This window comes from Molossus molossus, unplaced genomic scaffold (assembly GCF_014108415.1).
Source record: "Molossus molossus isolate mMolMol1 unplaced genomic scaffold, mMolMol1.p scaffold_m16_p_9, whole genome shotgun sequence".
Classification (NCBI taxonomy): Eukaryota; Metazoa; Chordata; class Mammalia; order Chiroptera; family Molossidae; genus Molossus; species Molossus molossus.
The window spans coordinates 71,810,405-71,837,296 of record NW_023425403.1 but is presented as its reverse complement, the minus strand read 5'-3'; the positions used below and the strand labels follow the sequence as shown (position 1 = coordinate 71,837,296).

At 36.2% G+C, this 26,892-nt stretch overlaps 1 pseudogene; it reads right to left on the bottom strand.

Annotated features, from left to right (window-relative positions):
- Positions 1-266: 266 nt before the first annotated feature.
- On the bottom strand, positions 267-2,065 carry LOC118622935 (annotated as a pseudogene).
- Between the last annotated feature and the right edge of the window lie 24,827 nt (positions 2,066-26,892).

Sequence of the window (26,892 nt, the reverse complement as noted above, 5' to 3'; positions counted from 1 at the left end):
GATACCTCAACAGAGCACAAAAAAATATCTTTATTCAGACTAATTGCATAGGCTGGTAACCTCATGGGATTCATATTTTAAACTTGAACTGGTACTTCAAATATTTTTTTGGAGATATATATAGTTTTAATAAAAACCCCATGCATTTGATTAAAAGCCTGGAGAATGCTAAAAGTAGTAACTAGTACAGAAGTCTACAGAGCAAAAAGTACGGCTGTGCCCAACCTTGCAGTCAGTAAATATTGGAAGTAACAGGAGACATGACTTTACCTGAGCATTGGAGAAGCAAAACAGGTGCCTTTTCATCCTAGGTTGGTAGCAGACTTGCTTTTGCTCCCAAATCTGGGCATGCTCCTTGTGAGGGTGGAGCAGACCCTCTGTGATAAGGAGCTGGATAAAGGAGTCTTCAGAAGCTGGTGCTCAGGGGTTGCCACATTCCCCTAAATTCACTTTAATATCTGGTGTCTGTGGTGTTGAAAAGGTATTTGAGTTTTCAATGACATGCATTTGGTCAAAGTTCTCTTGTTCCACCATCATGAACTGACTCTAGTAATCCAGGGCAGTTAAAGCAAGCATTCTACCAGTTCTGGTTGACTCTTGATTGTCCCATAACACTGTCACTGGATCTGGGTTGGGCACAGCGTGGGCAACTATTTTAGGTCCAAAGACCTTAGCCAGATTGGCAGCATCCATGTCAGTGTTTGGGCTCTGAGCCCCTCTCTGCAGGTGAATCTGAGGAAAGCCAATTTTCTCTGTTGGCCTATGGCAGTTCACTAACAGCTTGGTTCATGGCAGCTACATTGTTTTCCTCAACTGTGATTTCTGCAGCTTCCATGAAGGTCTTGTTTAGCTGATAGGTCAGAGGGAGTTCTTTGAGATTTCTAAGGAAGTCTTTCAGGAAGCTACAGATAGCATAGATGCCATCCACTTTGCTAAGGGGAGGTACAGTTTTTCCTCTGAGAAATTTCTCTTTCAGTTCTTTGGTCCCGGCCTGATATCTGATACAGGCCTATTTCGGTCAGCCTGCTCTGCTCAATCTAATTTTTACAGTGGACAATAAGGAGGGGACCACTGAAGAAGCCTGAGACACATAATCTGAAACCATCCCTGTCCAATATTAACAAGTGTTAATATCCAGGAGAGGGAACAATGGTCCCCACATTCTGGAAGAGAGACCACATGACAATCTCAACGCCTCAAAAACCGCTTGCCAAATTTTATTCGCTTTCCACATGGAACACAAGATGGGTTTAGTAACCATCTTAGAGACAAAGTCATGCAGATGTGTTATTTATTACCCTGTGGAGTGCTGGAATGGTCTGTCTCAGATTTGGTTGCAGCTGCCTACTGCTCAAGGTGGAGTCACTGTTCCAAGGTGGTAAAGTACCTGTTTTCCTTTAGTTTCTTGTTCAATATGGCACAGTTTCATTAGTGGATGTAGCTTCAATGGGCACATCATCACTGGGGACAGTCACTGTATATTTGCAACTATGGATTCATTCTCCTGGTCTACTGTGGATTCAATGGAACAAGTTTTCTTTATAGGTCCAAGGGGACCATCAATCTAATGTTGGCGACTGGAGTGCCTTTTTCTCTCTTCTTTAGTTTGAAAATCTTTTCCAAAGAAGAATCCCAATCCAGCAATTCATCAGTCTTGTCAAGGCTGATATCTGATAAAATGGAACCAGATCCATCAATGGTTGACAGTCTTTTGTTCTCAGCATTGCCATGGATGGTTGGCCTCTGCCGAGAAAAGACAAGAGCTGATTTTTGCTCCTCATTTAGTTGAAGGCTGCCAGGTGTGTCACACGTGAGCATCTCTCAAATCAGCTGAATCTGTTTTTCCAGTTTTTCACAGTTGGGCTCAGCTTGCTGTCTCCATTTGATCTCTACATCCACCTGATTGCAAGCAAGCTTCAGTCTAACACAGAGAGAGCTATGCTCAGTTTCTGCTTTCATCAAAAGATGATTGTATTTCCCCAGATCATGGTCTGTTCTCTGCCACTTTCTATGAAAATCCTCAAAGTTCTTTGCCAACTGGATGAAACTGAAGTTAATTTCCTTCACTAAGATTCTGCAAATTCAGCATCGTATTATGAGCTGAATTAACCAGTGCCCACTTAACCAGGACTGTCTGGCCCTACACTGGTAATCTTCCTCAAATATTGTCTTAAACATTCTATTTTAGTCCCTTCAAAACTTTTGTGTTATGTCTTTTAGGACCATCTGCATACTACCTTTATTCATTCTTTGGAGTTCTAGAAGTCCTTCCAAAATTATAGATCTCCATATGAGTTATTTAAAATTTTTCAATTGTGTATGACCCACTTAACCAAACACATAGGTAGGCTATCATCACTATCCAACAATTTGCAAAAATCCACACATATCCCTTTAGAATAAGCTTCTAGTTCTTGCACAAAAGCTAAATGTACTACTGTAAGTAATTTAGACTACTGCACAAATTTGCCCTTACCTACTTTTCCATGAGTTTCTCCTCCAACAGATGAATTGCTGAAAGTCCCATTCTTCTGAGAGTTGTCATAAGTACATGAAGATGCTTGCATTGTTTTATTAAGAAGAGTTATATAGTTGCACCGCCTGTGTGGCTCACTGGCTGAACATAGACCCATGCACGAAGAGGTCACTGGTTTGATTCCCAGTCAGGGCACATACCAGGTTGTGGGCCCAATCCCCACTGGGGGGCATGCAGGAGGCAGCCAATTGATGGTTTCTTGCATTGATGTTTCTATCTCTCTCTTTCTCTACTTTCCTCTCTCTCTAAAATCAATACAGAAAAAAATATTTTTTGAAAAAGGAAGGGGCGGTGGGAGTTATATAGTCATGCCATTCAGCCATGATTATGAGAGAAATAAAGGCTTGATTGTCATGAAGATGATAATTATATTATGTGATAATCCTCCTGAGACAACACCTATAGTATTCAGTATGTATATTTGTGTGTGTGTGTTTGTGTGTTTGTGTGTGCATTTATATACAGTAGACACACACTATTTGTACATGATAGATAAACTCTCTTGGAAAGCCTCTTCATCAGAGTCTTGATTGTCTCCATCACAGGCTCAGAGTTTCTATTTTGCCTGATGATGCACTTTATCTGAATTCTTTTAACTGTTTCCCCATCCACAAATTCCATGGAAAATACTTAAGAAAGCAAATCATTTATTGTATCTTTATGCCTTCACTGTTGCATGCTGTTTGTGCTAGATCCTAATAATGAGTATATAGTTTCTACTGAAAAGACCAATATACACATAACAGCAACATTTGGTAGCTTTTAGATCTATAATTCTAGTAACCTGTAATGAGGGGTTCAGGGAGGCATGATTTGACTCCTCTCACCAAGTCCAATGACCATAGTGATGAGTTGGTAAAATGTCTAATATTATATGTTCATTTGGATCTTATGGTCCCAGTGGCCCAGGATACATTCTGTGTTATAGCTTTTTTATATCTCACAATGAGAGCTTTGTTTGGCTGTCCATTTGAATTGTCTTTTTTCTAATTACTTAGTTCTTCTTTTACTTTGCTTATTTTAAATAGACTTGATCCGAAAATATTAGGAAGGTTCATAATTCAGAATGAAATATGTATACTAAAATGCTGACTTCTTTGTATTCAAATTCTTCAGAAATAGTAATTTAGCTCTAATTTTGGAAAGATCTCTGAAGCACAAGGCAAATGACCTCCAAAATTTCATCTGTTAGCCAGTTTTGAATTTTTAAAATTTATCAACCATTCTTATAAGACTTATATGTAATTTTTGTTGTCAATTTATTTTTGCTCCTTTTCCCATTCTGCTACTATTATAATGTCAACAACACAATGATTCAGCTTGCTCTTCATCAATATTATACCCACAAAAGTATGTTAGTATTTGGTAGAATTTTAATACAGTAGACAACATGGTCAACATGTATTGAATTTCCATCCACATAAAGGCAAACGTGAATCTAATTTTTCTCTGCTGTAAGTATGAAAACAAAGCACTAACACAATCAATTACATTACACCAGTCTCCATTGGCCTAGTACATCTTTTGGATAATTTATATTAGACACTGCTATCAGGTACTCTACATTATTCATTCCTTGTTAGTTTAGCATCCTTCTCAATGACCCTCTTACCTTTCTCATTAGTCAAATTCAGTTTGTTATGGGTGCAATGATATTATTACCCCATTTTTAACATTTTTTTAAAATCAAATTAATACTTTTCTATTGACTTTTTGGAATTCTATATTGCCGAATACTCACCATCAAATAGACCTAGACATTTCACTTTGCATGTTCAATTTTTTCTGAATGAGGACAGAATTGGCTGAAATTTGACCTAAAGGAGAAAACAGTAATGTGTGTTATTTATGTCATATTCATTGCATTGGATTTAGGTAAATACTTTTAGCTTCTAGTATTGTGATCTAATATTTTATTTTATTAATGAATAATTTTATTCATTGAATATCTTATAAGAAGCATCTCTATGAATCCCCAATCACTCCAAATTCTCTGTGTGTCTTTCCACTGATAGGCAGGGAATGCTAGTGTATTATAGACTTGTGTCCAAGAAGCCCAAGAATAATTGCTCCATGCACCCTGTTACTTAACCTACAAAATTCACATAATCTTAGAGATCATTCAGGGAGATGCCTTTGCAAGTTCCAAGATTAAACCATATTTCAAAGATGGAATAAATTGTTTTTCCAATTTCCATATGAAAAATACCATGTTTCAGCTCTTTAATTTTACCTAGTTTAAATTCATCTAGGTGAGGATAAATTGAATGTTGAAAAGATTCTTTAAAGGAAGTGACTTATAAAGTGGATGCTTTGTGGGCACTTATTTTATTATTTTTTTAATTTTCTCCCCCTTTAAAATATTTAGTAGAACAACTCTAACTGAATCTGTTTTCTTTTCTCAAGTTTTACCCTTTGGCTCAGTTTTCTTTTCTTTTTCTTAGCTTTTTTTTTTTTTTTTTTTTTTAACTGCTTGAACTTTTACACACTGGCAAACTCCATGGGAGATTCTTAAAGAAGTTAATCCACTACTATATTATAATTCTCTCTTTTCTTCTAAACAGGAAGATTGGCATTTCTCTGAATTATTACACCCAATACTGTTGGGTGAGCAAGCATGTCATCAAGAGCAATTTATTTTAATTATTATGTAATAAATCCAATGAGGTAGCCACTCTTACTATTTTATTGTTCAACAGGCATGTTCTATTTTAACATGAAATAGGAAACAGGACAATTCTCATATTTTATGTGTGTGAACACTCATATAACTCTGGTTTTTATTACCTTTGATCATTAATGGGTTAAATCATTCCAAACAGATCTCTTAATTCTGTAATAGCTAAGCATCAAACTATTATGAACATTTATTTTCAAAAGACTACTAAAAAATTAATAGGAATCATTTTTTCAAATACTGATTTTAATGTGTTTTTTTTTTTATCCTCACCCGAGGACATTTTTCCATTTTTTGATCAGATAGAGCAGGAGGGAGAGAGAGGAAGGGAGAGAGAAAGAGAAACATCGACGTGAAGGGACACATCGAGTGGCTGCCACCCGCACGACCAACCAGGGCCGGGGACAAACTGCAACAGAGGTACGTGCCCTTAGCGGGAACCTAACCCGGGTCTCTCTGTACCGCAGGCCGACGCTCCAACCGCTGAGCCAAACCGGCCAGGGCTGATTTTAATGTTTTTACTGTTAATCTCTAGTTAATGGTTTCATTGTTGCCAATGTGGTCACTGTATTTTTCGGGGGGGGGGGGGCATTTTGACTGTTTAACTCCTCTTTTCTATTTAACTGTAGTTAAATTTACATCTTTTAATTTCCATGGGAAATTTTTATCATCTGAGATCACCATTCGATTGTCCAGCAGGGATTAAAATTATCAGTTTTTTTTCCCCCATATTGTCTCTTACCTCTCAAATCTTTTTCTACATTGATGTTGCTAAATCTCTGTGTCAATTATACTTTTGCCCCCAATCTACCTGCAACACCACCATTGATTCAACATCAGGTAATACTCTGTTTAGAATTCATGAAGATTCACAAGAAATGTTAGGTCCCCAACTTACTTTAATTCCATTGAATGGCACAAAATAAGCAGTACAATATTCTTACCTGGTGTTGCTTTGGAAGGTAAGACTCCATTTCAAGTAGAACTTGCAGATCTCTTCATTGCATAAGTGCACTTCACTATAAAAGACAAGGTTGAAGACCGTTCTGTCCATTTTAATTTACTAACCCTATCCTTATCATTTCTTTCCAATTATATACTCTGTATATTACATAGCCTATCAATGAGTATGTGTTATGGCACATTATTCCCATTGAAACCAAAATCCACCAGTCAGAGTATCATAATAAGGAATTGTGACAGCTAGATGCAATTGCCCAACTTAAATAAGATGACTTTCACATTTATTTCTGAAGACAGTATTCCGAGATTATATTTCCAGGAGTTTCTGAGTCTAGACTAATGGTTTAGCGCAGCTATTTTTTTTTTTATCTGCATATGTATCTGAATATCTCATCATTCTAGTTATCATTCTTTAGACATCTTATCAAAGATATTTTGTAATTGTGGATTTCAGAAATAAACTCCATACTTAAGATGTGCCTAACTAGCAAAATCATAGAAGTCTTCATAACATTTTCAGAAAAAAATGTTCTTCATTACAAATCACTTGAAAACTTAGTAGCTCTGAACAACCACCATTTGATTGCTCATATGTCTATCAGTTGACAATTTGGTGAGCTGGGCTCAGCTGAGCAGTTCTTTTGCTGGTGTTGCCTGTGGTGACTCACAGTTATAGTTATCTGAGGCTGGATGGTTCTAGAAGACCTCACTTAGAGGTCTTGGGCTTTTGCTGGATGGCTGAATGTTTTCTGTCCATATGATGTCTCTCTTCATATGATTCCTTATCTTTAAGGAGGTGAAACTGTGCTTACTTACAGAATGAGGGTTCATCCTATTGGTCAAAGCATAGGACCATCCAAGATTCCACAAGATAGCCTATAGCTCCACTTTTTGTGGGAGGAGCAGACAAAAAGTGACATTTTAATCCACCACAATCCATTCAATTAGCATACTGTATTGCTCATAAAGCAGAATGATATACAATGAAGGATAGTGTAGTGGTTACGAGTGAAGATGCTAAAGCCTGGTAATTAATGAGAGATAATAATCTCTAAGGCACTAGAGCCATGTGGTTAAGATTAAAGACTTTAGAATCTATGTACCTAAATTGATTCTTAGTTTATTAATGTAATGTTTATTGACCTTGGTTAAGTTACTTAAATACTATGACTTGATTTTTCCTTTGCAAAATAGGAATAATAATTATAGTAACACATGTGTCATAGAGTTGCTGTTAGGATTGAGTGAACTAGTTATAATGTATGAAGAGCTTGGTCTAGTTCCTGAGTCATTTTAAGAGTTGAATAAGTGTTTTGAATAATTATTTAGCTTGTAGTCAACTAGAACTCACAGTATTTTGTCCACATTAATAACAGTAAATTTTATACTGACTTTTCTTCAAATATTATTTGAAACTTAAAGCTAGTGCACTGTTTTGTTCTGATAAGTTACTGGTTTTATACAATCATTTTTGTTTATAAGCATGTTTTTTTTAAATTTCTAATTGTTATGCTATTAGAAATTTCTACAATCATTCTTCCATTATTGATGTGGTAATGTCCTTAACTAGCAGATAAAAATATACAGTTCTTGTCCAAAGAAAACAAAACATATAAACGACTTGTTCTTTTTAGCTGCCTTCTGTTAGATTAAAAATTAATCCTTTTTTTTTTCATTTAATTTTTACCATGCTAGAAAACCATATATTCTAAGTATATATTTAAAGTAATTTTTCTTATATTTTCAACATGCTTACTTTATTTTTTAATATTTTTGTGACCCATCTATATTAAAGAGGTTAACATGTTATAAAGTATCTCTAAATGCCCTCCTCCATGGGCTGTTATTGTTTTGTAAAATTCTATTTCTATTTTTTTCCAAAACAAACAAAACTAGCTTCTTAATTTTATTTTCAAAGAATGTTTGTTATTGATTTTTAGAGTGAAGAGAAGAAACAGAGAACCATTGACGTGAGAGCTAAACATCTCGATCTGCTGCTTCTTGCAAGACACTTATGGGGAATCTATGCCAGAGCCCAGCATGTGCCCTGACTGGGAATCAGACCAGCAACCAGTTGGTTGCACAGAACAATGCCCAACGACCTGAGCCACACAAGCCAGGGTTAGCTTTTTTATTTATAAATTGTCCATGCTTATTCTGATAGATTGACATGTTTTATTGATACTTGGGCTCAGCATTATTTTTTCTTCCTTACTTTTTAATATGTTCAAAAAAAATTTTTTTTTGGAGAATCACAGGTTATCTCTTTATTTATTTTTTTATACCATTGACTTTTTTTTATTAATTAATTTTTGTTACAGATGTTTCTCCTTTATCCCGCACTAATTACCCCCACCCCCTCCCTCCCCGTGCTGTCCCCAGTTTGTTGTCCATGTCCACTGTTCATGCATACATGCATATAAGTTCTGTGGTTTATTTCTCCCCCACCATCCCCTCTTCTGGGGATTGTCAGTCTGTACCCCACCTCCACGACTCTGGGACTACCACATTCCTCAGACTGTTATATTCACTATATTCCACAAATAAGTGAGATCATATAATACTTGTCCTTCTCTGTTTGGCTTGCCTCACTCAGGATGATACTCTCTAGGTTCCTCCATGTAGTCTCAAAGGACAAGAGATCTTTCTTTCTTACAGCTGTGTAGTACTCCATTGTGTATATGTACCACCGCTTTTTTATCCATTCGTCTACTGATGGACACTTGGGCTGTTTCCAGATCGTAGCTATTGTAAATAGTGCTGCTACAAACATGGGGGTTCATATATTCTTTCTGATTGGTGTTTCAGGCTTCTTAGGGTATATTCGTAGAAGTGGGATCACTGGGTCAAATGGAAGTTCAATTATTAATTTTTTGAGGTAACACCATATTGTTTTCCATAGTGGCTGCACCAGTCTGCATTCCCACCAGCAGTGTACTAGAGTCCCCTTTTCTCCACACCCTCGCCAACACTTGTTTGATGATTTGTTGATGGTGGCCATTCTGACACAGCAGAATTTTCACTGATACATCACCTAAGGCAATAGAAATAAAAGAGAAAATGAACACATGGGACTACATCAAACTCAAAAGCTTCTGCACAGCAAAAGATACAATCATCAAAACGGAAAGGCTACCCACTGTATGGGAGAGCATAATTGCCAATGATATATCAGATAAGGGCTTAATTTCCAGTATATATAGAGTGCTCATACAAGTCAACAAAAAGAAGACAAAGAACCCAATTAAAAAATGGGCAGAGGAACTAAATAGACACCTCTTCAAACAGAGGTGGCTAAGAGACATATGAAGAAATGCTCAACATCACTAATCATCAGAGAGATGCAAATCAATTTTTTTTTCTTGTCCAGTATTATCACCCTGAATTTTCAGAAAATATCTCAAATAATGAACTCTATCAGTGAAAATGTTTTTTTGTTTGTTTGTTTTTTCTCTCTGTACTATTACTTCAGTTAGATATAGGGGCAAGGATTGGGATTTATTTTCTCTCAACTACAGTTGACTTATTTATTGTATCTATTGTTTCAGATAGAAAGTTCTACATCAAATTACAGATGTAGAACCACCTACATCTATATGTAGATTTTAATATTTTCCCTGAAATTTTATTTTATTCATTATTTTTAATTGTTACCTGAAGATAGGTTTTTATTGATTTTATTGATTTTATTTATTTATTTATTTATTTATTTATTTATTTATTTTTCCACCACTGGCCTTCAAGTGTGGAGCTTCACTCTTTTTTTTCATTGATTTTTTTTTAGAGAAAGAGGAAGGGAGAGATAGAAACATCCATATGAGAGAGAAACATCAATCAGCTGCCCCCTGTACGCCCCCTACTGGGGATCAATCTCAAAACCCAGGCTTGTGCTCGGACTGGGAATCAGACCAGGACCCCTCAGTCCATAGTACAACAGGACCAGGACGACGCTCAATCTGAGCCACACAGGCCGGGCAGTTTTTATTAATTTCAGAGAGAGAAGAAAGGAAAGAGAGAAATATGGATGTGAGAGAGAAACATTAATCTATTGCCTCTCATTTGTGCCCAGAGACCGAACCCACAAACCAAATATATAACCTGACTGGAAATTAAATCTGCAATCTTTTTTATTTTTTCTTTTTTAATTAATTTTTGTTACAGATGTTTCTCCTTTATCCCCCACTGATTACCCTCACCCCCTCCCTCCCCGTCCTGTCCCCAGTTTGTTGTCCATGTCCACTGTTCATGCATACATGCATATAAGTTCTGTGGTTTATCTCTCCCCCACCATCCCCTCTTCTGGGGATTGTCAGTCTGTACCCCACCTCCACGACTCTGGGACTACCACATTCCTCAGACTGTTATATTCACTATATTCCACAAATAAGTGAGATCATATAATACTTGTCCTTCTCTGTTTGGCTTGCCTCACTCAGGATGATACTCTCTAGGTTCCTCCATGTAGTCTCAAAGGACAAGAGATCTTTCTTTCTTACAGCTGCGTAGTACTCCATTGTGTATATGTACCACCGCTTTATTATCCATTCGTCTACTGATGGACACTTGGGCTGTTTCCAGATCGTAGCTATTGTAAATAGTGCTGCTACAAACATGGGGGTTCATATATTCTTTCTGATTGGTGTTTCAGGCTTCTTAGGGTATATTCGTAGAAGTGGGATCACTGGGTCAAATGGAAGTTCAATTATTAATTTTTTGAGGTAACACCATATTGTTTTCCATAGTGGCTGCACCAGTCTGCATTCCCACCAGCAGTATACTAGAGTCCCCTTTTCTCCACACCCTCACAAACACTTGGTGTTTGATGATTTGTTGATGGCGGCCATTCTGACAGGTGTGAGGTGATACCTCATTGTTTTAATTTGCATCTCTCTGATGATTAGTGATGATGAGCATTTCTTCATATGTCTCTTGGCCATTTGTATGTCCTGTTTGGAGAGATGTCTATTTAGTTCCTCTGCCCATTTTTTCATTGGGTTCTTTGTCTTCCTTTTGTGGAGTGGTATGATCACTCTATATGTATTGGAAATTAACCCTTTATCTGATATATCATTGGCAATTATGCTCTCCCATACAGTGGGTAGCCTTTCCGTTTTGATGATTGTATCTTTTGCTGTGCAGAAGCTTTTGAGTTTGATGTAGTCCCATGTGTTCATTTTCTCCTTTGTTTCTATTGACTTAGGTGATGTATCAGTGAAAATTCTGCTGCGTATGATGTCTGAAATTTTGTTGCCTACAGTTTCTAATAGAATTTTTATGGAGTCATGAGTCACATTTAAGTCTTTTATACATTTTGAGTTTATTCTTGTATATGTTGTAAGTTTATAGTCTAGTTTCATTTTTCTGCATGTACCTGTCCAATTTTCCCAGCACCATTTATTAAAGAGACTGTCCTTACTCCACTGTATGCTCTTGCCACCTTGGTCAAATATTAATTAAGCATAGTGTCTTGGGTCCATTTCTGGGTTCTCTGTTCTGTTCCATCGGTCTATATGCCTGTTCTTGTGCCAGTACCAGGCTGTTTTGATTACAGTGGCTTTGTAGTATAACCTGAAATCTGGTAATGTGATACCTTCAACTTTGTTCTTCCTTTTCAAGATTGCTGTGGCTATTGGAGGTCTTTTTTGGTTCTATATGAAGTTTTGAACTACTGCTCTAATTCTGTGAAGTATGCCGTTGGTATTTTGATGGGGATTGCATTGAATCTATAGATTGCCTTGGGTAGTATGGATATTTTAATGATGTTAATTCTCCCAATCCATGAACATGGTATGTGCTTCCACTTTTTTATATCTTCCTCTATTTCTTTTTTCAATGACCTGTAGTTTTTTGCAAATAGGTCCTTTATTTCTTTGCTTAAGTTTATTCCTAGTTATCTTAATTTTTTTGCCACAATGGTAAATGGGATTGTTTTCTTAGTTTCTCTTTCTGTGAATTCATCTTTGGTGTATAAGAATGCCATCAATTTCTTGATGTTAATTTTGTATCCTGCTACTTTGCCAATTCATTTATTAAGTCTAGTAAATTTTTGATGGAGTCTTTGGGGTTTTCTACATATAGTATCATGTCATCTGAAATAATGACAGTTTCACTTCCTCCTTTGCAATTTAGATCTCTTTTATTTTTTCTTCCTGTCTGATTGCTCTGGCTAAGACTTGCAGTTTTACATTAAATAAGAGTGGCAAAAGTGGGCATCCTTGCCTTGTTCCTGTTCTTAAGGGAAATGCTTTTAGTTTTTGCTCATTGAGTATGATGTTGGCTGTAGGTCTTTCATATATGGCCTTTATTATGTCTAGGTATAATCCCTTTATTCCCACAGTGCTGAGCATTTTTATCAGAAATGGAAGCTGGATTTTGTCGAAGGCTTTTTCAGCATCTATTGATATGATCATGTGGTTTTTATTCTTCATCTTATTTATGTGGTGTATCACGTTTATTGACTTGCGAATGTTGTACCAGCCTTGCATGCCTGGGATGAATACCACTTGTTCATGGTGAATCATTTTTTTGGTGTATTGCTGGAGCCGATTTGCTAGTATTTTGTTCAGGATTTTGGCGTCTATGTTCATCAGGGTTATTGGCCTGTAGTTTTCTTTCTTTGTAGCGTCTTTTTCTGGCTTTGGAATTAGAATTATGCTGGCTTCATAAAACGAGTTTGGAAGTCTTCCTTCCTCTTGAATTTTTTGAAATAGTTTGAGGAGAATGGGTGTTAGTTCTTCTTTGAATGTTCGGTAAAACTCCCCCATGAAGCTATCCGGGCCAGGGCTTTGTTTGCTGGGAGAGTCTTGATTACATCTTCAGTTTCTTTTGTTGATATTGGTCTGTTCAAGTTTTCTATCTCCTCCTGGTCCAGTTTTGGGAGACTACGTGTTTCTAGAAATTTGTCCATTTCGCTTAGATTGTTGAATTTGTTACCATTTATTTGTTCATAGTAGTCGTTAACGATCTTTTGTATTTCTGTGGTGTCAGTTGTTAATTCTCCTCTTTCATCTCTGATTTTGTGTATTTGGGTTCTCTGTCTTTGTTTTTTGGTGAGTCTAGCTCAGGGTCCATCAATCTTGTTTATCTTTTTGAAAAACCAGCTCTTTGTTTCATTGATCCTTTCAATTGTTTTTTTGGTCTCTATGTCATTTATTTCTGCTCTGATATTTACTATTTCCTTCCTTCTACTTGCTCTATGGTTTTCTTTTTGTTTGTTCTCTAGTTCTTTAAGTTGTGAGGTTAGATAGTCCATTAGAGATTTTTCTTGTTTTTGAAGTAGGCCTGTAGTACTATGGACTTCCCTCTCAGAACTGCTTTCGCTGCATCCCATAGATTTTGCATTGTTGTGTGTTCATTTTCATTGGTATCCATGAAGTTTTTGATTTCTTCCTTGATCTCCTCGGTGACCCATTTATTGTTTAATAACATGCTATTTAGCTTCCATGTGTTCAAATGTCTTTGTATGTTCTTCTTGTAATTGACTTCTACTTTCATGCCATTGTTATCTGAGAAGATGCTTGATATGATTTCTGTTTTCTTAAATTTGTAGAGACTTAGTTTGTGCCCTAACATGTGGTCTATCTTTGAATTTGTCCCATGTGCACTTGAGAAGAATGTGAATTCTGTAGTTTTGGGGTGTAATTCTCTGTAGATATCTATTAAATCCATTTGGTCTAGTGCATCATTTAGAGTCTCTGTTTCCTTGCTAATTTTTTGCCTAGAGGATCTATCCAGTGCTGTCAATGGGGTGTTGAAGTCCCCTGCTATGATTGTATTGTCGATTTCTCCTTTGAAGCTCTCTAGACGATTTTAATGTATTTTGGTGCTCCTATATTGGGTTCATATATGTTTATCAAGTTTATATCTTTCTGTTAGATAGATCCTTTCATATTATGTAGTGGCCGTCTTTGTCTCTAGTTATGGCCTTCATTTTGAAGTCTATTTTATCAGATATGAGTATTGCTACCCCAGCTTATTTTTTTCTTTTCGTTTGCTTGGAAGATTTTTTTCCATCCCTTCACTTTCAATCGATGTGAGTCTTTTGTTGTGAGGTGGGTCTCTTGTAAACAACATATAGATGAGTCATGCTTTCTTATCCAATCAGCTACTCTGTGTCTTTTTATGTGAGCATTCGATCCATTTACATTTAAGGTGATTATTGATATGTACCTATTTATTGCCATTTTTGTTTAGTGTGGTTCTATTTTTCTTCCCATTTCTCCTGCTAATTACAGCGGTCCTTTTAACATTTCTTGCAGTGCTGGTTTGGTACTAATGTATTCCCTTAAAATCTACAATATTTTTTGATGTATGGGACTCTCCAACCAACTCAGTCACCATGCCAGGGCTGAAATTTTATTTTATAATTTTTTTTTCTAGCTAAGTATTTTGTCCTTTCATTTGTGCCATTCAGCAGTTGAATATATTTTCATTCTAATTGTATATTATTTTGTCAATTACAGAAAATTTTGAGCCATTGTCTATTTGAATTTGAATTCTCTCCCAATTATTCCATTCTATTTTACTGAAACTTCCACTAACTATAATTTGGAATAACCCAAACAATCTCTTTTGCATTTTATTTCATAAAGTCTTGGATGGCTACTTTGATTCTAGATATTGATTCAGTCTCTCCCTGTTCCCAAACTATATATCTTTTTCTTTTATTTTCGTTTCAATAACTACATTTTTTTTTTTACCATTTCTACAGTTGTTATTTTGTTATTTTTCATAATCTACTGATCTTGCTTTATGGATGCTATTTTATTCACAGTCAATCTAGACATTAAAAATACACTTAGTTTGAGAGAAAAATGGCGGCGGAGTGAACAGAAGCTACACAGACCGTCTCCCAGAACCAAACTGGAATTACATCTATAACACAGACAAATCGACGGGAAAAAGCAACAGAAAAGCAGCTTGCGAGGACCATATAATGAGGGACACTGACTCCATCCCGGTAGGCTTGCGAAGGCGCGAGATGGGGCCTGGGAGCCAATGATCCACAGCTCGGCAGCAGCCTTAGCTGGGAGCAGCGCCCTCGGATTACACTCCCAGGCGGCTCCACAGCGCAGAGCCGGGACAGAGGCTAAAACAGCCACAGCCACTCACCTTGGGCTCTGGCAGAGGGAGGGCAGACTGGACTGGAGCTGTGTCGGGACACTCGGGATTTGGAGGATGCTCAGAGCTTTTGCTGAGTGCAGCCACACAGGACGCTGGCCATATTGCTCCTTCCCAGGGCTCTGAGAAGAGGCAGCAGCCCCTCCCTCGGAGATCCAACCCCACCCTGTGGGCCATTGAAGTGCTAATTGAAGCTCATTAACAACCAGCATTTGCCCCACCCTCGTGAAATCAATCCCCTGTGTTTTGAGCACCTGAGGGAGCTTTTCAATCAACTGACAACCCAAAACTCATCAAGTAACCTCGACTGCTAGCCTCCAGACAAAAAGCTGGAGGATAACAGTACCTTTCCTGGGCTAGCAATTTTAACCAGGAAAATAAGACTTGACAGTGGTGTTTAACGTGGGTCCTCCCCTGCTCATCTAAACCATGGAGAGGGAGCCACAAACAGCAGAACACCAACACCCACAGGGAAAACTTGACAGGCTCCAAAGCCCACAGTGATAACCAAAATGGTGAAACACAGAAACAGAAGCCAAATGAAAGAGCAAGAGACCTCCACTGAAGATGAGATCAATGTGGAGAAATTAGGCATGTTAACAGAGCTAGAATTCAGAGCCATGATCTTGAGGAAGCTGAACAGCATGAGTAAGGACATAGAGACACTGAAAATAAGCCAATTGGAAATTAAAAACCATCAAAAAGAGATAAAAAATGATATACCAGAAATGAAAAACACATTGGAAGGTTTAAAAAGCAGAGTAGAGGAAGCTGAGGACCGAATCAGTGAATTAGAAGACAGGCTAGAAAAAATCAACCAATCAGAAAAACAAAAGGAAAGAACTATTAAAAAACAGGAAGACAGCTTAAGAGAACTGTGGAACATCTGGAAACTTAATAATATTTGCATCATAGGAGTCCCCGAAGAAGAAGAAAATGAGCAAGGGATAGAGAATATATTAAAAAAATTGTGACAGAAAACTTCCCTAATTTGGTGAAGGAAGAAGGCATTCAAGTTCAAGAAGTACAGAGAGTCCCAAGTAAGAAGAACCCAAACAGGCCCACACCAAGACATATAGTAATTAAAATGCCACAAATTAAAGACAAAGAGAGAATCCTAAAAGCAGCAAAAGATAAGCAACAGGTTACCTACAAAGGAAACCCCATAAGGCTCTCAGCTGACTTCTCAGCAGAAACACTACAGGCCAGAAGGGAATGGCAGGAAGTAATCAAAGTCATGAAAAACAAGAATCTGAATCCAAGACTACTCTACCCAGCAAGGCCATCATTCAAAATAGAAGGTCAAATAAAGAGCTACCCAGACAAAAAAAGGCTAAGGGAATACATTAGCACCAAACCAGCACTGCAAGAAATGTTAAAAAGACCGCTGTAATTAGCAGGAGAAATTAGAAGAAAAATAGAACCACACTAAACAAAAATGGCAATAAATAAGTACATATCAATAATCACCTTAAATGTAAATGGATCGAATGCTCACATAAAAAGACAGAGAGTAGCTGATTGGATAAGAAAGCATGACTCATCTATATGTTGCTTACAAGAGACCCACCTCACAACAAAGGACTCACATAGATTGAAAGTGAAGGGATGGAAAAAAATTTTCCAAGCAAATGGAAAGCAAAAAAAAGCAATTCTCATATCTGATAAAATAGATTTCAAAATGAAGACCATAACTAGAGACAAAGAAGGCCACTACATAATATTGAAAGGATCTATCCAACAGGAAGATACAACCTTGATAAACATATATGCACCCAATACAGGAGCACCAAAATATATTAAAAATCTTCTGGAGGACTTCCAAGGAGAAATCGATAACAATACAATCATAGCAGGGGACTTCAACACCCTGTTGACAGCACTGGATAGATCCTCTAGGCAAAAAATTAGCAAGGAAACAGAGACTCTAAATGAAGCACTAGACCAAATGGATATAATAGATATCTACAGAGAATTACACCCCAAAACTACAGAACACACATTCTTCTCAAGTGCACATGGGACATTCTCAAAGATAGACCACATGATTGGACAGAAACTAAATCTCTACAAGTTCAAGAAGATTGAAATCATATCAAGCATCTTCTCAGATCACAATGGCATGAACCTAGAAATCAATTACAACAAGAACATGCAAAGACATTTCAACATATGGAGGCTAAATAGCATGTTATTAAACAATGAATGGGTTACCGAGGAGATCAAGGAAGAAATTAAAAAATTCCTGGAAACCAATGAAAATGAACACACAACAACGCAAAATCTATGGGATGCAGCGAAAGCAGTTCTGAGAGGGAAGTTCATAGCACTACAAGCCTACCTCAAAAAACAAGAAAAATTTCTAATTGACTGTCTAACCTCACAAGTTAAAGAACTAGAGAGCAAACAAAAATAAAACCCCAGAGCAAGTAGAAGGAAGGAAATAGTAAAGATCAGAGAAAAAATAAATGACATAGAGACCAAAAAAACAATTGAAAGGATCAATGAAACAAAGATCTGGTTTTTCGAAAAGATAAACAAGATTGATGGACCCTTAGCTAGACTCACCAAGAAACAAAGAGAGAGAACCCAAATACAGAAAATCAGAAAATAAAGAGGAGAAGTAATAACCAACACCACAGAAATACAAAAGATTAACAACTACTATGAACAACTATATGGCAACAAATTCGACAATCTAAGCGAAATGGACAAATTTCTTGAAACACACAGTCTCCCAAACCTGGACCGGGAAGAGACAGAAAACTTGAATAGACCAATAACAGCTAAGGAAATTGAAGAGGTAATCAAGACTCTCCCAACAAACAAAAGCCCAGGCCCAGATGGCTTCACGGGGGAGTTTTACCGAACATTCAAAGAAGAACTAACACCCATTCTCCTCAAACTATTTCAAAAAATTCAAGAACAACGAAGACTTCCAAACACCTTCTATGAGGCCAGCATAATTCTAATTCCAAAACCAGAAAAAGACACTATGAAGAAAGAAAACTACAGGCCAATATCCCTGATGAACATAGACGCCAAAATCCTGAACAAAATACTAGCAAATTGGATCCAGCAATACATCAAAAAAATTATTCACCATGACCAAGTGGGATTCATTCCAGTGATCCAAGGTTGGTACAATATTCGCAAATCAATAAATGTGATACACCACATAAATAAGAAGAAGAATAAAAACCACATGATCATATGAATAGATGCTGAAAAAGCATTTGACAAAATCCAGCATCCATTTCTGATAAAAACTCTCAGCAATGTGGGAATAAAGGGATCATATCTCGACATAATAAAGGCCATATATGAAAGACCTACAGCCAACATCATACTCAATGGACAGAAACTAAAAACATTTCCATTAAGAACCGGAACAAGATAGGGATGTCCACTTCCGCCACTCTTATTTAACATTGTACTGGAAGTCTTAGCCACAGCAATCAGATATGAAGAAAAAATAAAAGGGATCCAAATTGGAAAGGACGAAGCAGATGACATGATATTATACATAGAAAACCCTAAAGACTCCATCAAAAATCTACTAGACTTAATAAATGAATTTGGTAAAGTAGCAGGATACAAAATTAACATCAAGAAATCAACGGCATTCTTGTACACCAATGATGAACTCACAGAAAGAAAAACTGAAAAAACAATCCCATTTACCATTGCACCAAAAAAAGTAAGATACCTAGGAATAAACTTAACCAAAGAAGTAAAGACCTATTTGCAGAAAACTACAGGTCATTGAAAAAAGAAATAGAGGGAGATATAAAAAAGTGGAAGCACATACCCTTTTCATGGATTGGAAGAATTAACATCATTAAAATGTCCATACTACCCAAAGCAATCTATAGATTCAATGCAATCCCCATCAAAATACCAACGACATATTTCATAGAACTAGAAAAAATACTTCAAAAGTTCATATGTAACCCAAAAATACCCTGAATAGCCACAGCAATCTTGAAAAAGAAGGACAAAGTAGGTGGGATCACATTACCAGATATCAGGTTATACTACAAAGTGATTGTTACCAAAACAGCCTGGTACTGGCACAAAAACAGGCATATAGACCAGTGGAACAGAACTGAAAACCCAGAAATGGACCCAAGGCAATACGCTCAATTAATATTTGACAAAGGTGGCAAGAGCATACAGTGGAGTAAAGATAGCCTCTTTAATAAATGGTGTTGGGAAAATTGGACAGCTACATGCAAAAAAATGAAATTAGACCATCAACTTACACCATACACAAAAATAAACTCAAAATGGATAAAAGACTTAAATGTGACCCATGATTCCATAAAAATTCTAGAAGAAACTGTAGGCAACAAAATTTCGGACATCATACGGAGCAGAATTTTCACTGATACATCACCTAAGGCAACAGAAATAAAGGAGAAAATGAACACATGGGACTACATCAAACTCAAAAGCTTCTGCACAGCAAAAGAAACAATCATCAATATGGAAAGACAACCCACTGTATGGGAGAACATCAGTGCCAATGGTGTATCAGATAAGGGGTTAATTTCCAATATATATAGAGTGCTCATACTACTCCACAAAAGGAAGACAAAGAACCTAATTAAAAAATGGGCAGAGGAGCTGAATAGACACCTCTCCAAACAGGACATACAAATGGCCAAGAGAGATGCAAATTAAAACAACAGTGAGGTATCACCTCACACCTGTCAGAATGGCCACCATCAATAAATCATCAAACACCAAGTGTTGGCGAGGGTGTGGAGAAAAGGGGACTCTAATACACTGCTGGTGGGAATGCAGACTGGTGCAGCCACTTTGGAAAACAATATGGTGTTACCTCAAAAAATTAAAAATTGAACTTCCATTTGACCCAGTGATCCCACTTCTAGGAATATACCCTAAGAAGCCTGAAACACCAATCAGGAAGAATGTATGTACCCCCATGTTCATAGTAGCACTATTTACAATAGCTAAGATCTGGAATCAGCCCAAGTGTCCAGCAGTACACGAATGAATAAAAAAGCGGTGGTACAGATACACAATGGAGTACTATGCAGCGGTAAGAAAGAAAGATGTCTTATCCTTCGAGACGACATGGAGGGACCTGGAAAGTATTATCCTAAGTGAAATAAGCCAAGCAGAAAAAGACAAATACCACATGATCTCACTTATATATGGAATATAATGAACATAACAGTCTGAGGAATACGGTAGACCCAGACACATGGGAGTAGGGCACAGACTGACATCCCTCAGAATAGGTGGTGGGGGAGGTGGGAAGAGATAAACCACAGAACTTGTATGCATGTATGCATGATCAATGGACATGGACAACTAAGCCGGGGATGGGGCGGGGGTGGGGTGGGGAGGGGGGTGCCAATGGGGTAAAAAAGGTGAAATATCTGTAACAAAAAAACAAACAAAAAAAGAAAATATCTAAATAATTAAAAATATATAAAAATAAAAATACACTTAGTTTAATATTTTCAGAGCACTCTGTTATTTTCAAGTTATCTATTTGTTCTGTGTTTATTTGCTTTTCTCCATGGCTTTGGTTTTCTTTTTGTGCATTGTAATTTTGTTCTCAGGATCCACACATTTTATATGTGTTTTTTTTTCTCTCTCTCTCTACACTCCTTCATCTTCTCAAGCATTGTTTCGGTTGTCTCATGCCTCAGTCACTACCTAGGGATCAGAACTCAGAGGCAACATTGCTGTGGATACCTTCAAGGGGACTGCCTAATAATCTTAACGGTGCAGATATGCACTAGGTTTTTGGATGTAAAATTTGTTCTATTATTTCCCTTTCCTACAGGCAAATCGTGAATTATAGACCCAAGTGTGAGGAGACAGTTGGATCTTCTTTTTCCTTCTTTCACTTGTGGGTAAAAAGTTACAGTCCCAGACCTTGCCCAGAGAGTGTGCCTCCGGGCCTCAGTATATGTGTGACCTATTTCATCCTGATTCTTGCCAGGATTGCAGTTCCAGGCTCCATTATGTTCTCACAGTAACCAGGGATCTGCCTTCGGCTCCACTCACTAATGTGAGTTTTCTCTCATCCATAAACTCAGTTCTGCGGGATGGAGAAAACTATGGAAACCTGAATGGCACATGTTGAAGATGGCAGAGACTTCATTAGCTAGGGTCACAGAATAACTGTGGAGAAGAGCTGCTCTGTGGACCTGTTTATCTGTCACCTCGCTATTGTTACGTGAGCTGGAGACAGACTGCTCTTGGGCTGAGCCTTCGCGTGTCTGAGAATTATTGTTCCAGAGGCTAGCCACCCTGACTAATGAACTGACTAGAGTCTTTTATGTCTGCTGGCAAATGCATCCTTTTGTTAAGTGATAAAAAGGGAATTGCACTTTTTAATGTTTTTTTTTTTTTTTGTATGAAAAGTCATTTCTCTGTTGGAGTCTACCCAAAAACCAAATACATCAGCATATGACAATGTAAAAACCATTATAAAAATTATTATATTATTAAACAACTTCCTAAAATTAATTCAAAATTAGATCAGTGTCATTAATGTTAATTAACTTTGTTTTCCAAATGGTGTATATTTGGCTTTGCACCCACAACAACCTGAAAATCATTTTTTCCAACATAAAGATTATGGATGACTTCTTGCTATCCTTATCATCCACCCAGAGGTCACATTTCCTTGTCATTCCCCTCTAAAAATATGCATTCCTAAATTAGAAACCATGGGCCCTAGATAGAGAGCCTATTATTGTGTTACTTGAATATAAAAATTCTGGGTCTGGTGAAAACAGACTGCTCTTGAGTTACTGTGAGGGAAGGAGAGCCAGGCTGACACAGTTCACAGACTTTGAAGGATGGCGATATAATGGGGAGGTCTTGCAATGGTGCTAAAATATAATATTTGATCTTTACAAAATACTGAGATAGCATTGCAATTAATACAAAAAATAAATTAACTTTATTCAAAAACTATATAATAAATGATATGACTTCATGCACCATTTTCGAGAATGATAAGCTCTTCTTAGCACCTGGATAGTCACATCCAGTGGGGCCTAAGTATGATTTTGTTGATGTTGTTGTATGGAAGTTTAACATGGATAGAGAGATTTATATAGGTACTGAGTAGCCACAAGTGAGGTGTCTAACAGTCTCTATTGGATCTCGCCCCCATACACACATCTATATTATTTTCTGTATTGTTAATACAAAGTTGAGGATGTGTGTGTGTGTGTGTGTGTGTGCTTGTGCACACACTAACATATGCACTTGATACTGAAATTCAAAGTTAAAAATAAATCATCGTGATTTTAATACAATAATATTTAAAACAGCGTTTGATACCTCTTGGGGGCTCTGAAAATGTTTTAATAACAAACAAATAACCTGAAACATAAAGGTTCTAGGAGGTTTATCAGGTAAACAATGGGAAGGAGGACAGAGTTTCATTACAGAAAACAGAAAGAACAAAGTAGAGAGAATCTGAATTATTAAGAATACCCTCTGTACTCACTGTACTTGGGCTGTGCACTGTTGAATGTCCGGTACACCTTTCTCTCAGTGAGCAACCATACCAAACAATGTAATCTATCTTCTTTTTTCTGTCTCTTGTTCATTTACTGATGAGCACACAGTTTCTAAACTTTCGTTTTAAAATATCCACATCACATAATCTTGCAATCATTTTATTGATGAAACAGAAACTAAGATGACTTAGATATGAAATAATATAACTCTCTAATAAGCTTTATCTTCTTTCTGATTTCAGCTTTTAGAATTTATTGCTTCTGTGTGTCAGCAAATCAAAATAGTGTATTTCTGACACATTTTAATCTGATATCAAGGAGCAACCCCCTGCTATTTTAAGTCAGACATTCGATAGTACCTTTACAATCTCAGGAGCTTCAATATTATCACATAATTAGACATTCAGAAGATTCTTGCTCTATGTGACAGGTTTAGAAATATTTAATTTTGAAGTTTTCTAATGGTGTAGAGACCTTTCTGACTTTGTAATTACAGGGTCATGCATTCTGATTTTTTTTTTCTGCAATATGATATGCACCCTGCAGTTCTTACTCTAAACTATCCCTAGTTATCAGTGATGAGAATCACAATGGAGTGACAGTTACTTTTCTTTTTCATTATAGTCCCCATGAAAGGAGACAGCTTCATATAGACCATTTAGAAATTATTCAATGGGAGACTTCTGAATCAAATAATTTTAAATTGTACATGATCACTAACTGTTAGGCTGAAAAGCCTACAAATAAAATGCTGCACTTGGTTCATTCACATATAGATGGTAATAGTGGTGATGGGGAAATACGAAATAGTCTGATTCTTCTATTTCTATAAAAACGGGAGAATTAGGCAAATTTATACAGGAGAGTTGAAATTTAGCAAGTTATATTTATTACTTCTGCTTTGCATTCACAATCTTCTGCAAACATGTGAATAAAACACCCGTGTGTAATGGAAAAGAATCTTCAGTTCAATTGTCAAATTCTTGTCAAATACAAAGGAGCAGAGGATAGTTTCCTAAGGTCTAGCTGAGGGGGTCCAAATGCAGTTCCATTAAAGACCACTTCAGTCATCATTTTCTCAAACCAGGATCAAAAGGGCAAAGTCAGTTTAAAAAAAAATTAATTACCGCCTATGTCCTTTCAAGTCAGTGAAAAACATCCTTTCCTCTCACTGCGTAATTGTCTTCAACGTCTACAAAGGACACTGAAATTCCAGTAGTTGTAGCTGATGCATAGACAAGCTATGCTGCTGTTGAATAATATTCTTGTTTTGGATGGGTCAAGGCCAAAATAGCACGCCTAATTTCCACATAAAGTGAAGCATCAGTTTGTTTTTACATTAAGGCTGAGTTACCACATTGAAGATCTTCTCTATAATAAAGCTGTTCAAACAAATTGACAGTCAGTATTCCTAAACTTTAACTTGATTAATCCTGCTCTTGGCAATCGCATTGTACATGATCCTTGGTTATACGATGAAGGAATGAGCAGAGGGTTTCCATAAATGGATTTCAGATTCACATTAAGCTTTGTAATATATTGGTGGTGTTGGAGATTATAGGTTCAACATGCGTTATGTTATTGTGTTTGCCATTACTAAAAAGAAGATAATATGAACAATCTCATGTTTTATAACTAATTTAAATGGTATCAATAAAGAACAAAATTGTATCATGGATAATCAGAAAATCTTTATTTTAAAAATGATTAATGATTTCAATCTACCAATAATGCAGATTAGTGAGTAATTTTTATTAACAATAACAAGTAAAATAAATTTTAGTAAATAAAGAATCTAATTGTGTGTTTTTTAAGTGAACAGTAACTTTAATTTAAAAAAAAATATCAGCTTATCTTATACATCTAGTCATACTATAGCTTGCTATTTAATATTGATTTTTAATAATAGGAAGAAAATAAAAATATAAGTAATCTTGTGGTACAATTGTGACATTTATCTTAACTATATTCATGAAAAGTAATAGTAATAATATCACATGCCTTGTGAACTAACCAAGTATTCTTTTAGAATATCATATTAATGATATATGCCATTTTGTAGTTTGATAAATATTTATCTACCTTAATAAATTACTATATATTCAGAAAAACTAAGTGTTGTAGCACAAAGGCCTAAGTTAATTGTATCACTATGAATATTTTCAACTTCAGAGCAATTATTGTTGACAGATTAGAAGACTAAATTTATATCATAGAGTATCATAGTCCAAATAAAATTTAATCAACTAGGTAAAATTATATCCTATCTATGAAGGAAAGACTAGAAGTTTAAATCAGTATTCTTGGGAAAGTTAAATTACTTTCAGAATGATTTTTGTATTTCTACTTTTTAGCATATTACTGAATTAATAGAAAACAAAACTTGTTTTCAATAACAGGGCCCAATGTATTGGAATGATTAGTTACATTTATACCATATTTGCCTTCAAATGATGAATCTTTGAAAAAATAGACTTGTATGCAATAAACTGATTTTCATGTTTTTTGGCATCCTTTATTTAGCAAATTGTGTGTACTGTTGATATATGATTTTATTAATTAAATTTTTTAGTTTTAAAAGAATAAGCATACTTTTTTAAAGGAGGAAAGAAATGAACAAGTGTTTGAATTAAACCTCAACATTGTCTGCTTCTGTTATCCCTTGTTTGGTCACATCTGGGCTCCTAGGTCAGCAAGATTATACACCAATATATTCTGAACTTATTAGAATATAGACATAAGTAAAGGAGCTTGGTTTAGAGGTGTTTCTTAATTGGCTGTTAAGATATTTAAAGGAAAAATCATCTTACAGTAGACATAGACAGATAGATGATAGAGAGACAGAGAGATAGAGAGAGAGATAGATAGATAGATAGAAATAGATATATCTAAAAAGACAATACAATGTAGCTTATTTCAGTATATTCTGCTACATACATATTTCTATTTAATAAGGGGAGAATATTAGGTTGAGAGGAGAGATGTGACTAAATCAAAAGAAGACCAAAGATTTAAAGGACTAAGCCATTGGTAATCTATTTTTGAAATGTGAACAAAACTGAATGAGGAAGCCCAGTCAAGATATTCTGCCTAGTTTTATCATGAGTATGATCGAACTGTGTAGCCTTTGGTACAGGAAATGTCTATGCGTATGGTATTTTTCTCATTAATAGAGCAAAGTAGTAAATATTAAGAAAGGTTAGAGAATATTTTTTTAAATTGTTTACACTTTGTTCTGTCTTTGGGAGATTGGTAACACAGGAGGTGAGAATTAACAGTCCAAATGCCTAACACAGATTTTTGCTAATTATTAGATGATTGCAGAGTTGACTGCATCATCTCCATAAACCCTAGGCATGATCCGGCCCTTTACTTTCAAGTTTATAAGTATGGCCCACTCTGCGTATACATACACCTAAATATCAATTGCGTAGTAATGAGAGAGAACACACAAAAGTCTCCAACTGTGCTTTTGCTGGGCCATGTGACAGCTGTTCCAAAAGAGCACCTGAAGCACCTTCACCCACTTCAGAGTAAGCACTTCATGCGTACTTGACCTGTATGCTTTCGACGTTGTCATCATTCCTCCTTGGGGGATAAATTGATATCTCGCTTAGAAATGACCAAATGGAGTGTCATCTGTTAAAATGAAGGGTTACTTCAAGGACAACTTTTATTGAGTGTGTTGGAATTTTCATTGTAGTAGTAAAATACAGAAGCATTACTAGTTGGCATAAGTAGTATTTTTCTTGCTAAAATTTTTCTTCTCATTTATTACAGGCTTTGCCCTAAAATATTTTTATCAATGATATGCAGCACAATTTTTTGCACATTAAATTGGCAGAAAATTATTGTAAATCAAAGTAGAAAAAAGATTTGGAAAACTGACATTTCCAGAAATCAAACAAATAATATTTTAACTATCGAGTACTGATACCTGCCACCTAAAGTGAAGCTCTGTAGAAAATTATTTTAGGACTTGATCAGTTTATTTATTTTTTTAATTTCTTTGTTTACCTCATTGACATTCATGCTTACATTGTGTACTGTGTGGGACTGACTCTATAACACATTAC